This window comes from Polyodon spathula, chromosome 6 (genome assembly GCF_017654505.1).
Source record: "Polyodon spathula isolate WHYD16114869_AA chromosome 6, ASM1765450v1, whole genome shotgun sequence".
Lineage (NCBI taxonomy): Eukaryota > Metazoa > Chordata > Actinopteri > Acipenseriformes > Polyodontidae > Polyodon > Polyodon spathula.
The window spans coordinates 52616442-52627335 of NC_054539.1; the positions used below are offsets into that span (position 1 = coordinate 52616442).

General features: G+C 35.2%; 1 protein-coding gene across 1 annotated transcript in view; it reads right to left on the bottom strand.

Moving 5' to 3' along the window:
* LOC121317321 (tyrosine-protein kinase Blk-like) overlaps positions 1-10270 on the bottom strand; it is a 36455-nt gene extending 26185 nt beyond the window's left edge. The window contains exon 1 of the mRNA XM_041253131.1: positions 10114-10270. The gene's annotated coding sequence lies outside the window, so the exon portion shown is untranslated. The remainder of the gene's footprint in view (positions 1-10113) is intronic.
* Between the last annotated feature and the right edge of the window lie 624 nt (positions 10271-10894).

Below are 10894 nucleotides of genomic sequence, written 5' to 3' on the forward strand. Positions count from 1 at the left end.
GCCACACTTTCAATAGCATCTGTTGTATAAGGACTAATATTTCAATAATAGCATAGAACTGAATAGCAATTGTTTTTGAATATCTAAGTTTATAGTTTAATTTAAGGTTTGGATTAGGTTTAAGCTCCTGGAGCATGTGGATCAAAACAAATCTATGTTTGATGCAACTGGGACATAGAATACAGTAGCCCATGTTTGGTTTCGACTTACTGTTTAAATAATTATTATTATACTGGAATAATAATTCATAATTAACTTTAAATCTGTTCCTACAGATGAGATATATTGCAGATATATTTGACCTTTTGGGAGGGAACAGAAGTTACCATTTTGATGAATCAGACAAACTTGTACTGACAAAAAGAGGGGGTTGAAACCACACAAACACCCGTGTTAGGAGCATAGAAAAGAAGAGAAGAAAGCTGCATTTTCTAATTTATTAATTGAAGGGTCTCGCCAAGATATGTATGTAATTATTAGGGTAAAATATAGAAGTATACAAGAAGTATACAAGTCCATTTGTTGTTGTGGGTGGGCTATAGGCGAGATTGCTTTTACATTTTAGAAAAATAATAGGTAGCCTCATAATTCATTCTATAATATGATACATTATGTTTGTGTTGTTGATCTAGGTAGTAAATGCATTTATGAGGGGAACATTTTTGCTGCACTCAAACAATTGCTGAAGATGGAAATATGGCCTACAGTTAGAATGTTGCAAAATTGAAATAAAATATATAAAGATATCTTTGAACAAATGAACAATGAATATCTCAGTTAATTATGTATATCACGTATATAAATATATAAAAATATTTTTCATGCAATGCCTACAAACTGTCACTCAACAATGGAGCATTTGTAAAACTTATTACAGAATTTGTAGCATTCAATATAGAAAACCTCTCTAATCCAGCATTGCATGGGACCAGAAAAGCATGTGTGCTGGGTTAAAGAGGCAGCTACTGTAAAATCGAATACAGTGCCTAGGAAAAGGGTATAAAATATAAATATAAACTATTTTAATGCTTTGAAAAACTCTATTAGAGTACATACAGTAGTAGTACTGGTCAGGTATAACCTGTAATTCAAAAATTGTATTCATTTTAATTGTACTATCCATTATGTAAACAGCAGATATACCATACCCATGGGACATTTGTGTACACACAATATACTTCATTATTAATTTAGAAAAGAAAAACCACAGTACCTGATGCTAGACTGCACAACCAGAGGTTTGTTTCTACATGCACTTACAATATCGTATCGGGCAAGTACGATGTCCAGAGCAGAATGTACAGTAGAAGTTGCGTTTCTATATAACTTTGCTCACACAGCCTTATTGTATTACATGTAGTATTCTATCGACACCTACTTACTCGGTATATAAATACAACAAGTAGATCTCACAGCCTTGTTTCGAACCTTTAGAAGCATGGCTGCTCTAATGCATGCAGTGTATTTGAGGCATAAACAGAAATATCTACAATGACAGAGAGCATCGGCTCATAGGAATTTTAATAGAAAATGTGAGCGCCACATTTTTGACATGGTTTCAGGTAAATAAATTACTGACGAGTACTGTTTGAAGAGGGAGGATCCAAAATATTTTTTATATTACATTCATTGAACATTATTAGAAATGTGGTGGCTAAGTGGCCGGGCACCACACATGATGCATTAATCTGGTCAAATTATGATGCTAAAGCCATTGTAGAGAGGGGTGGCTTCCAAGGTGGCTGGTTGTTGAGAGACAGTGGATATCCCCTTCTTCCTTATCTTCTAACACCTATTACAAGAGTTAAAGAGAAGTACAACACTGACCACTGCAAAACTAGGCAGGTCATTGAGAGGTGCATAGTTTGTCTCAAAATGCGCTCTAGGGCACTACGCAAATCTAGCGGCGCTCTACAATATTCCCCACAAAAATATCCTCCACTGGTTGCTTTCTGCTGGGGCTTGTGATTTAAAAGCACCACACCACCCTGAATCCCACACAGTGACAGACATCCCCAGTAATTGAGTCCCCCTCTCTTCATCACAGAGCATGGTGACAGGCCTCAGCCGGTTTTCTCACTGTCACGTTTCCACTGCTGGTGTTTTTAGTGGGTCAAACTGCTATAGTCTGTCCATTTGTTTAGCCTGCAACCATGTTATACACCTGCCTTCATAACAACTCATTCTGTTAGCAATTTCAGTCCATTTTTTTTCTTTTTGGACATAGTCGTTACACGGTTGTTCAGTTTTGACAATAACAAATCCTTATTACTTTCGGCTTCTTCTAAAAGTACCCGCTAGCCCTGCTGAAGTGCTTCCTTTTACGTGATGTTTGAGATGCCATTCTCATCGTCTCCTAACTCACCCAACCTCTTCCCTGGTTAATTATGGTTTTTATATTGTGACTTCTAATGTGTCTCAAGTGTTCTGATACATGTAATAATTAGTCAAGGCAACGCAATGCTGTGTTTATGGTGCAGTCCCAAATGTTTCATTTACAAGGGAATAAATAAACATAGGGTAGATGGAAAATGGGGTAGTAGGACATTTAAAACTGTAGTTTCTGTCTGTTAGATAAGTAATGATTATGCAAACATAATTTTCTAGACCATTCAAAATACATGGTATCCTTGTGCTGTGTAATTAATACATTTTCAGATAATACAGCATTGCTACCCAACCTGTCATTTAGAAACACAACACGGACAGTGATTTGAGTGGTTTATAGAAACTGGTGATGAGCGGTCGAAATTGGCAGATGATGAGTGATCGAAAGACCTATCGTAAAGGCAGTTACGACCTCGAAATATAGAAATGAGCCCAAGGTTTACATTGGTTTTAGACAGAGAAGAATTACAAATCAGATTGCAGATTGTAGAGGGTATCACACTATTATTTTCAATAAGGATTTGGTCGAGATAAAGTTATTCTCTTTGGTCGAGAATAACTTTAGCATAACTGAGGCAGAAGTGTTAAAGGGACTAGGAGCTCTTAAAATAAACAAATCCCCTGGGCCGGATGAGATCCTCCCAGTAGTACTCAAAGAAATGAAAGAAGTAATTTACAAACCGCTAACCAAGATCATGCAGCAGTCTCTTGACACAGGGGTGGTACCGACAGACTGGAAAATTGCAAACGTAATACCGATCCACAAAAAGGGAAACAAAACTGAACCAGGTAACTACAGACCAGTAAGCCTGACTTCTATTATATGCAAACTTATGGAAACTATAATAAGATCCAAAATGGAAAATTACCTATATGGTAACAGGGTACTGGGAGACAGTCAACATGGTTTTAGGAAAGGGAGATCGTGCCTAACTAACTTGCTTGATTTTTTTGAGGATGCAACATCGATAATGGATAATTGCAAAGCATATGACATGGTTTATTTAGATTTCCAGAAAGCTTTTGACAAAGTCCCGCACAAAAGATTAATTCTCAAACTGAACGCAGTTGGGATTCAAGGAAACACATGTACATGGATTAGGGAGTGGTTAACATGTAGAAAACAGAAAGTACTGATTAGAGGAAAAACCTCAGAATGGAGTGTGGTAACCAGCGGTGTACCACAGGGATCAGTATTAGGTCCTCTGCTATTCCTAATCTACATTAATGATTTAGATTCTGGTATAGTAAGCAAACTTGTTAAATTTGCAGACGACACAAAAGTAGGAGGAGTGGCAAACACTGTTGCAGCAGCAAAGGTCATTCAAAATGATCTAGACAAGATTCAGAACTGGGCAGACACATGGCAAATGACATTTAATAGAGAAAAGTGTAAGGTACTGCACGCAGGAAATAAAAATGTACATTATAAATATCATATGGGAGATATTGAAATTGGAGAAGGAATCTATGAAAAAGACCTAGGAGTTTTTGTTGACTCAGAAATGTCTTCATCTAGACAATGTGGGGAAGCTATAAAAAAGGCTAACAAGATGCTCGGATACATTGTGAAAAGTGTTGAATTTAAATCAAGGGAAGTAATGTTAAAACTGTACAATGCACTAGTAAGACCTCATCTTGAATATTGTGTTCAGTTCTGGTCACCTCGCTATAAAAAAGATATTGCTGCTCTAGAAAGAGTGCAAAGAAGAGCGACCAGAATTATTCCGGGCTTAAAAGGCATGTCATATGCAGACAGGCTAAAAAAATTGAATCTGTTCAGTCTTGAACAAAGAAGACTACGTGGCGACCTAATTCAAGCATTCAAAATTCTAAAAGGTATTGACAGTGTCGACCCAAGGGACTTTTTCAGCCTGAAACAAGGACCAGGGGTCACAAATGGAGTTTAGAAAAAGGGGCATTCAGAACAGAAAATAGGAGACACTTTTTTACACAGAGAATTGTGAGGGTCTGGAATCAACTCCCCAGTAATGTTGTTGAAGCTGACACCCTGGGATCCTTCAAGAAGCTGCTTGATGAGATTTTGGGATCAATAAGCTACTAACAACCAAACGAGCAAGATGGGCCGAATGGCCTCCTCTCGTTTGTAAACTTTCTTATGTTCTTATGTTCTTATGAGACCCCAAAATTATGCCGATCAGTATGCCAGTATGTAGAAAGGCAGGATTAGACTGGTTTTCTGTGTATTTCGTTACTGTCTCTTTAAATAATAGAAATGCAATAAAAGGTAGAACATTCAATGTATATTCTCAAACGCTTTATGTAGATTACATTTGTATAGTCTGTAGTTCAAGTGTGCTGTATAACAGCTGTCTTTAAAAAGGATCTGCTTCTACAACATGTTTTATGCTGCATCAATACCAAGCAATTGGACCTTGTTAGGAAATTTTGTTTTAATTCCAGAATTTTTCTTGCCTTATCTAAGAGGGGGGTGGCACTAACCAAGCACAACATTAGAGTGAATTTGGATTAGTTGCTACTGTAAACATCAATGTTATTATGTACTTCCAGCTTCTTTCTCTGATCCAGTATGAAATCAGCTGCATCCACAATATTTAAAGCTGCTTCTTCACAAACTTCAGTCTCTACAGTGTGTAGAGACAAAAATGAATTGAGCTCTGTTTCTATTGTATCTGGTTTAACATCCATTTAAATGGATACAGGTAATGGGAATGATAACTATACATGTTAACCTATATAAAATGTGCTACACAGATGCACACAAGCTTTGTGATTACTGTGTTTTTTAGTCAATTTGATTACATGTAGCCCCTTAATCACATGCCGTTGATTACCACAAAACTGACAAGCAAGAGATGACTGTCTTAGTATATCTTATTGCCGACCTCTAAATTGCCTGTCACATAAAAAAGATAATATAGAATTTTCCTTTAAAAGCAAGTTGAAGTTACAGATTCCGCATATCTAGTAAGGAAAGCAACCCATATAAAAACATTTTAGTTACAGTAAATTAAGGGTAAGATGACCTAGATCAGTCATTCCCAACCCTGGTCCTGGGAACCCACTATGTCTTCTGGTTTTCATTCCAACTGAGCTCTCAATTACTTAACTAGACTTTTAATTGAACCTATACTTTGCTTAATTAGACTTTTTAAAACTGTTTTCAGCTCTTAAACAGTTGCGGTTCAAGTTACTTACAAAATGTTATAGCTAATTTGGAATCTGCAACTGTTTAAGACCCAGGACCAGGGTTGAAAACCACTGCCCTAGATAACTGCAAGATATACAGAGAGAGCTCTGTATTTCAAGGCCTACAGGGGATAGAAGAATATTAAAATGCCATTTAAGTCAATATAAGGGTCTGTATCTATCAAAGAAGATCATGTTAGAGTTATAGGCTGCCACTTCAGTTTATTGGGCTATTTAAAAAGGATGCGCTACTTTAATAAAACAGAAGACAAAGTTAACATTCAAGCAAAGTTACCAACAGCCATTGGGTTCTTACCAACAGCCAATTGGTTCTTAGCAACAGCCATTGAGCATTTCAGAGTATAACCTTACATTATTTTAGTCTATTAAAACTAAAAAGCTAACCATACTGTATAGTAGCAAACATTGGATTGTTGGTAAACATGTTACTATTGTATTTTGTATATTCTACCAAAGCAATGGCTTTGAGAAATAAATGAAAATATTATTTTGAGGATGTACTGCCCTGGCTGCATGGAACCCAGACACTATTTGTCAGGTCTGTTTTGGTAAATGAAATACAGTTTGATTATTCTTTTAAAGTATTTTAAGAAGTTTTTCATTCATCTGATTCTTAAGGCATTAAATGTGTAAAGTAAGCTAAATGATGATTGTAAAGTGTGACAATATACATTAATAAACATTTGAGAGGTACTTGTACTGTTAAGTAAGGCAAAACAAATTTATATATTCCTGAAACTGGCACCTGACAGCAGGACTTGTCTAGGGTGAAGGTGGCCTCGGGTGCCACTTGTCCTGCCCGCTGGCACTAGTTGTAATCTAATTTATATATTTAATTTATTATAGGTTTGCCAGCGCAGGGGCGGCTAACGTGTTCTAATGGGCAAGGCCATGAGCCAAATTCAAATAACTTCATAATTTACGGGCATGTTTATCTGTCAATTCTATAAATCATTAATTTAATTCCATTGGTGGTTCTCTTTGTTTCTGAATCTGTGCTTTCAAATCTCTATTACATTTTGCTCAGTTAAGTAAGTAGTGTTAAGTAAGTAAATGTATTAAAAACATAATTTATTTAAGCAATAGAACCCCATTACTGTCTGCTAATTAGCCACGTCTATAAGGTAAAAGGGCTATTTATTAAAATAAAGCCTGATAAAATGGGCTTTATTGGGATTATAAACTTGTAAATAATGTCTTTATTGTTGCTGTTATTTTAAACACTAATGTACAGATGTGTTTACCTTTCCAGTGGTGAGATGACAGTGCTGAGGTTTCTAATTAAATAATGTCCTAAAAAGTCTTGAGGTGTTATATGTTTGCATTTGTTTTATGTGAATAATTTATGTACTTCAAATACTACTTGTCAGAAGGTATTTGTGTCTTGCCTTAAAGGTCTGTTTGTTGCCGGTGCCAGAGGGGGGGTGTCAAGGTCAGTGAGTCAAGGTTAGATTTTCCTTATAATTTACATGTTGAGTGTTCAGTGACGCATATTTGGCAGACATTAGCCAAAATGTTTGTCATTTGCCAAAACAATTTCTTATTTCTTCAGGCTTTTATATAAACGTTATCATATATTTGTTTTAATGTATAACTCACATTTAAAGCAATTATTGCAATATTAATCATTCATTTGATTTTCTTGGGGGTCTTCATAAATGTTTTCAAATAAATTTGCAGTTCCCTGTGTCTTTTTCATGTGTGTAGTTTTTAATGTGCTTTTATGTTAGGTGTTATGCCTTTGAAATGAAATAGAAAATCTAAATCTGAGAAACGTTGTTGAAACAATGATGTTTTTACCCTATCACAGTCATTTGTGTGTGTTCTGCAAGCCTCGCTCCCTCATCTCACCCAGGGCCATGAGATCTGTATGCATTCTCATATCATATAGGCCCCCATTCACAAAGCTCATGATTTATTGAAAAAAATGATAATCAAAGTCTGTATTTATGAATAAAATTCAATATGATATTCATTGCACTATTCTGTTTTGAACTGATTTGCAATTTTAAAACAATTTTCGAACCCTTTATTCGTATCATACTACATGTATATACATGTATTTACCATTATTTATGGCCACAATTTAGTTTAGGGATCAATTTAAAAACATCTAAAGAGGTTTGCACCATTATTTACATGGGATATCAGTTTATTGGAAAAATGTTTGAATATTCCATGAGTACTGTGATGTTATTTGTAAAATATATTGTTTGCTTGTTTTTCACTAATTAGTAATTACTGTATAGATGAGTATATTACTGTTTAATCGCCTGTGTATTTTAAGTGATAACTACACGAACATCAAGGAGATATCGATTACAGTCACAGGCAGTGGTGATCTTTGGCATTTGTTTATCAAAACTGCATCGTGTCGTGACGGGTTTGAAATCCTATTGAAAGTGAATGGTAGAGAGATGCTACTTGGCATATAATGCAACAAAAAAAACTTTAGTTTAGGCATTTGTAAAAAAAAAATAAATAAATAAATAAATCTTACTACAAGAAAATAAATGGATCCTAGAAATGTGATATTAAAGTTTGATTGTTAACAAGAAAGAACAATAACAGTTTGATGGCACATTATTAGTATAAAGCTTATGTTATTGCTTTCTTATTATTTCTGTTACATTTTCTAATAACTCTGTACTGCCATAGCATATTAATACCTGTCTAATATTGTTTGCAATATTATTTCTAATAAAACATTATTGATTATCTGTAACTTATCCTTCACATCTAAAGTGTCACCTAATTGCAGTGTCAGTATAATGATATGATTTGTGTGTTATCTTTTACTGTACTTGTATAGAGTACTGTATGTATTTATTGCTTTGACACATGAGCAGCTGCTATTTTTCGTTCAGAACAAATAAACAGGCCCACCTTGTTTGAATTAGGCCATTAATGAAAGTATTTCTGCCTGTGACAGATAAAAAAAAGAAAAAAGATTCACCTCAATGTCTCTTTCCAATGACTTATTTAAAATTAGTAATAAAATAAAAACTAACTTAATGCAAACAAATAATATCTCATTTGTAATGCAGATTTTAGGTGCTAAGATCATATAAATAGTATATTTTAAGTGAAAACTGTATTTTCACATTCAAGTCATCACAAAGCCGTGAAAAAAGACCTGACCATAAGATATACAATCTTAGGGTGATACTGAAGCTCGGGTCAGCCCAATTTTAAACAGGGAACTCAAAGTGACCCACTGAGAAGCAGAAAACTGTGAAGATGCTGGAGGGAAGTCTACACATCTGTAACTTTAAACATTCAATCATATGATATCATATCATATGATACACAGACGCATATTTTCAAAGTGTTTACGCCTGTATTTAACTAACTGAAAGGAGAACCAAACAACTTACTTAGTATATTACTTTGTTGTTTGGTTCTAGTTTTGTAATATTAGAAAGTGTTTTTCCCCCCCTTCAACAAACAGGAGTTAATTAAAGAGTAAGCGATTTGAAAATGTGGCCCCATAGTAGTACTGTAAAGACAACTTTTCAACAAGAACATTCTAGCATATTGTAAATGCATTGATGAAAAAGTATTGTTAAAATGTATGCCTAAATATATAACTCAATTTATTTCTCATACAGGTAAAGAGACATAAGCATAGATGAAAATCATTCCTGATTCACAGTCTTTGGGCAAACAAAATGTTAGACACTTTCGGGTTGTTTGAAATGCTCACAATTTGAATTACACTTGAATAATACACACTAACACTCTTACAGCACTGTTTCAACAGGTTTCAAAATTAAGACACATATAGTATCTCAATCAACTCGTTGAACATTCATAAGTATTCCAAGGTTTTATTGGTCTAATCGCATCAGTACCATACCTACTACTCTTAATTTGTTTTATTAACAAATTGTACATGTGGCAGAGGGAAGCTAAGTGGCCAGCTATACTTGGAAGTGATGCTTCCTTAATGTGCAGCTTTTACTAGTAGACATTATTGATGTCTATGGGTACAGCATGTAGAAAAAGCAATAAAATCTACTCCTCTCCTTACAATCAATTCACTCCTCTCCTCTTTACAAACAATTCACTCCTCTCTTCTTTACAAACAATTCACTCCTCTCCTCTTTACAAACAATTCACTTCTCTCCTCTTTACAATCAATTCACTCCTCTCCTCTTTACAAACAATTCACTCCTCTCCTCTTTACAAACAATTCACTCCTCGCCTCTTTACAAACAATTCACTCCTCTCCTCTTTACAAACTTAGAAACATTCATTTGAAATGCTTTCATGCTTGGTTATAATAACTTGTTTTAAATACAGCAAAATAAAACAAAAAGTTCACCGTTCAATACATGTCTAAACCCTGTTTATTGTGAGCAAATATTTTGGTTGTTTCTGGCAGCTTTATTTGACAGTCTTTGGAATCTCTTTATAGATTGTAACATACAGTATAAAGCCAAGCAAAGCAGTTAATGTTACCTGACACGTTTTTTCTTCAATAACCTGAATTAAGCACAAAATAGCACAGAAATGTAGGTGCAGACTTACCTTGTCCTTGTATAACATTGAGCAGTACTGCATATCTTTTAAATGCAGGGGAATATCTTTAAACACTCAATCATATGAAGTCCAGTTTATATAACTAGTCCAGTCCAGATTGCTTAGATTTCTGTCCAAGAGCACTGAAGAACCATTTGGCTGTGCAGCTTTGCTCTCTCTCTCTCTCTCTCTCTCTCTCTCTCTCTCTCTCTCTCTCTCTCTCTCTCTCTCTCTCTCTCTCTCTCTCTCACTCACACACACACACACACACACACACCCTTTTTCTACTGTTGTTTATTTTTAGTTTCCTGACTGCATCTGTCTGATAAAGGACAAACAATATTTTGGCTCCTTGTGAGCTAAAACAGACCACAGGCTTGTAAAATAGACAAATAATGTTATAGCCCCCTCACATACAGTACACTTATTTTAGTCTATTGTCAGTCAAGAGCCGTGAGTCGTTTAATACTGCTACCGTAAATAAAACAAAAATATAGCCAATATTCAGATCCATTATATCTCAGGAGATCTGTTCTGCTTTAAAGCTTTTAGAAGTCTTCTCAGGGGTTGTACAAAAAAAAGTGCAAGTGAGTTTTAGTCATGGTCAAGACAGAAGGGAACCTTTAGGACAAATAATATGAACAGTGAGGACCAGTGTTGAATTTTGGAATGTTTCATAATGTTAGTTTTAAGGCTGAAATTGAATGCCAGAAGAATCAAGTGAGGAGTTATAGGACAAGGGCCCATGATAATCGCTAGCTGCTTTAACTGACTGAGGATGTGCTTTGGC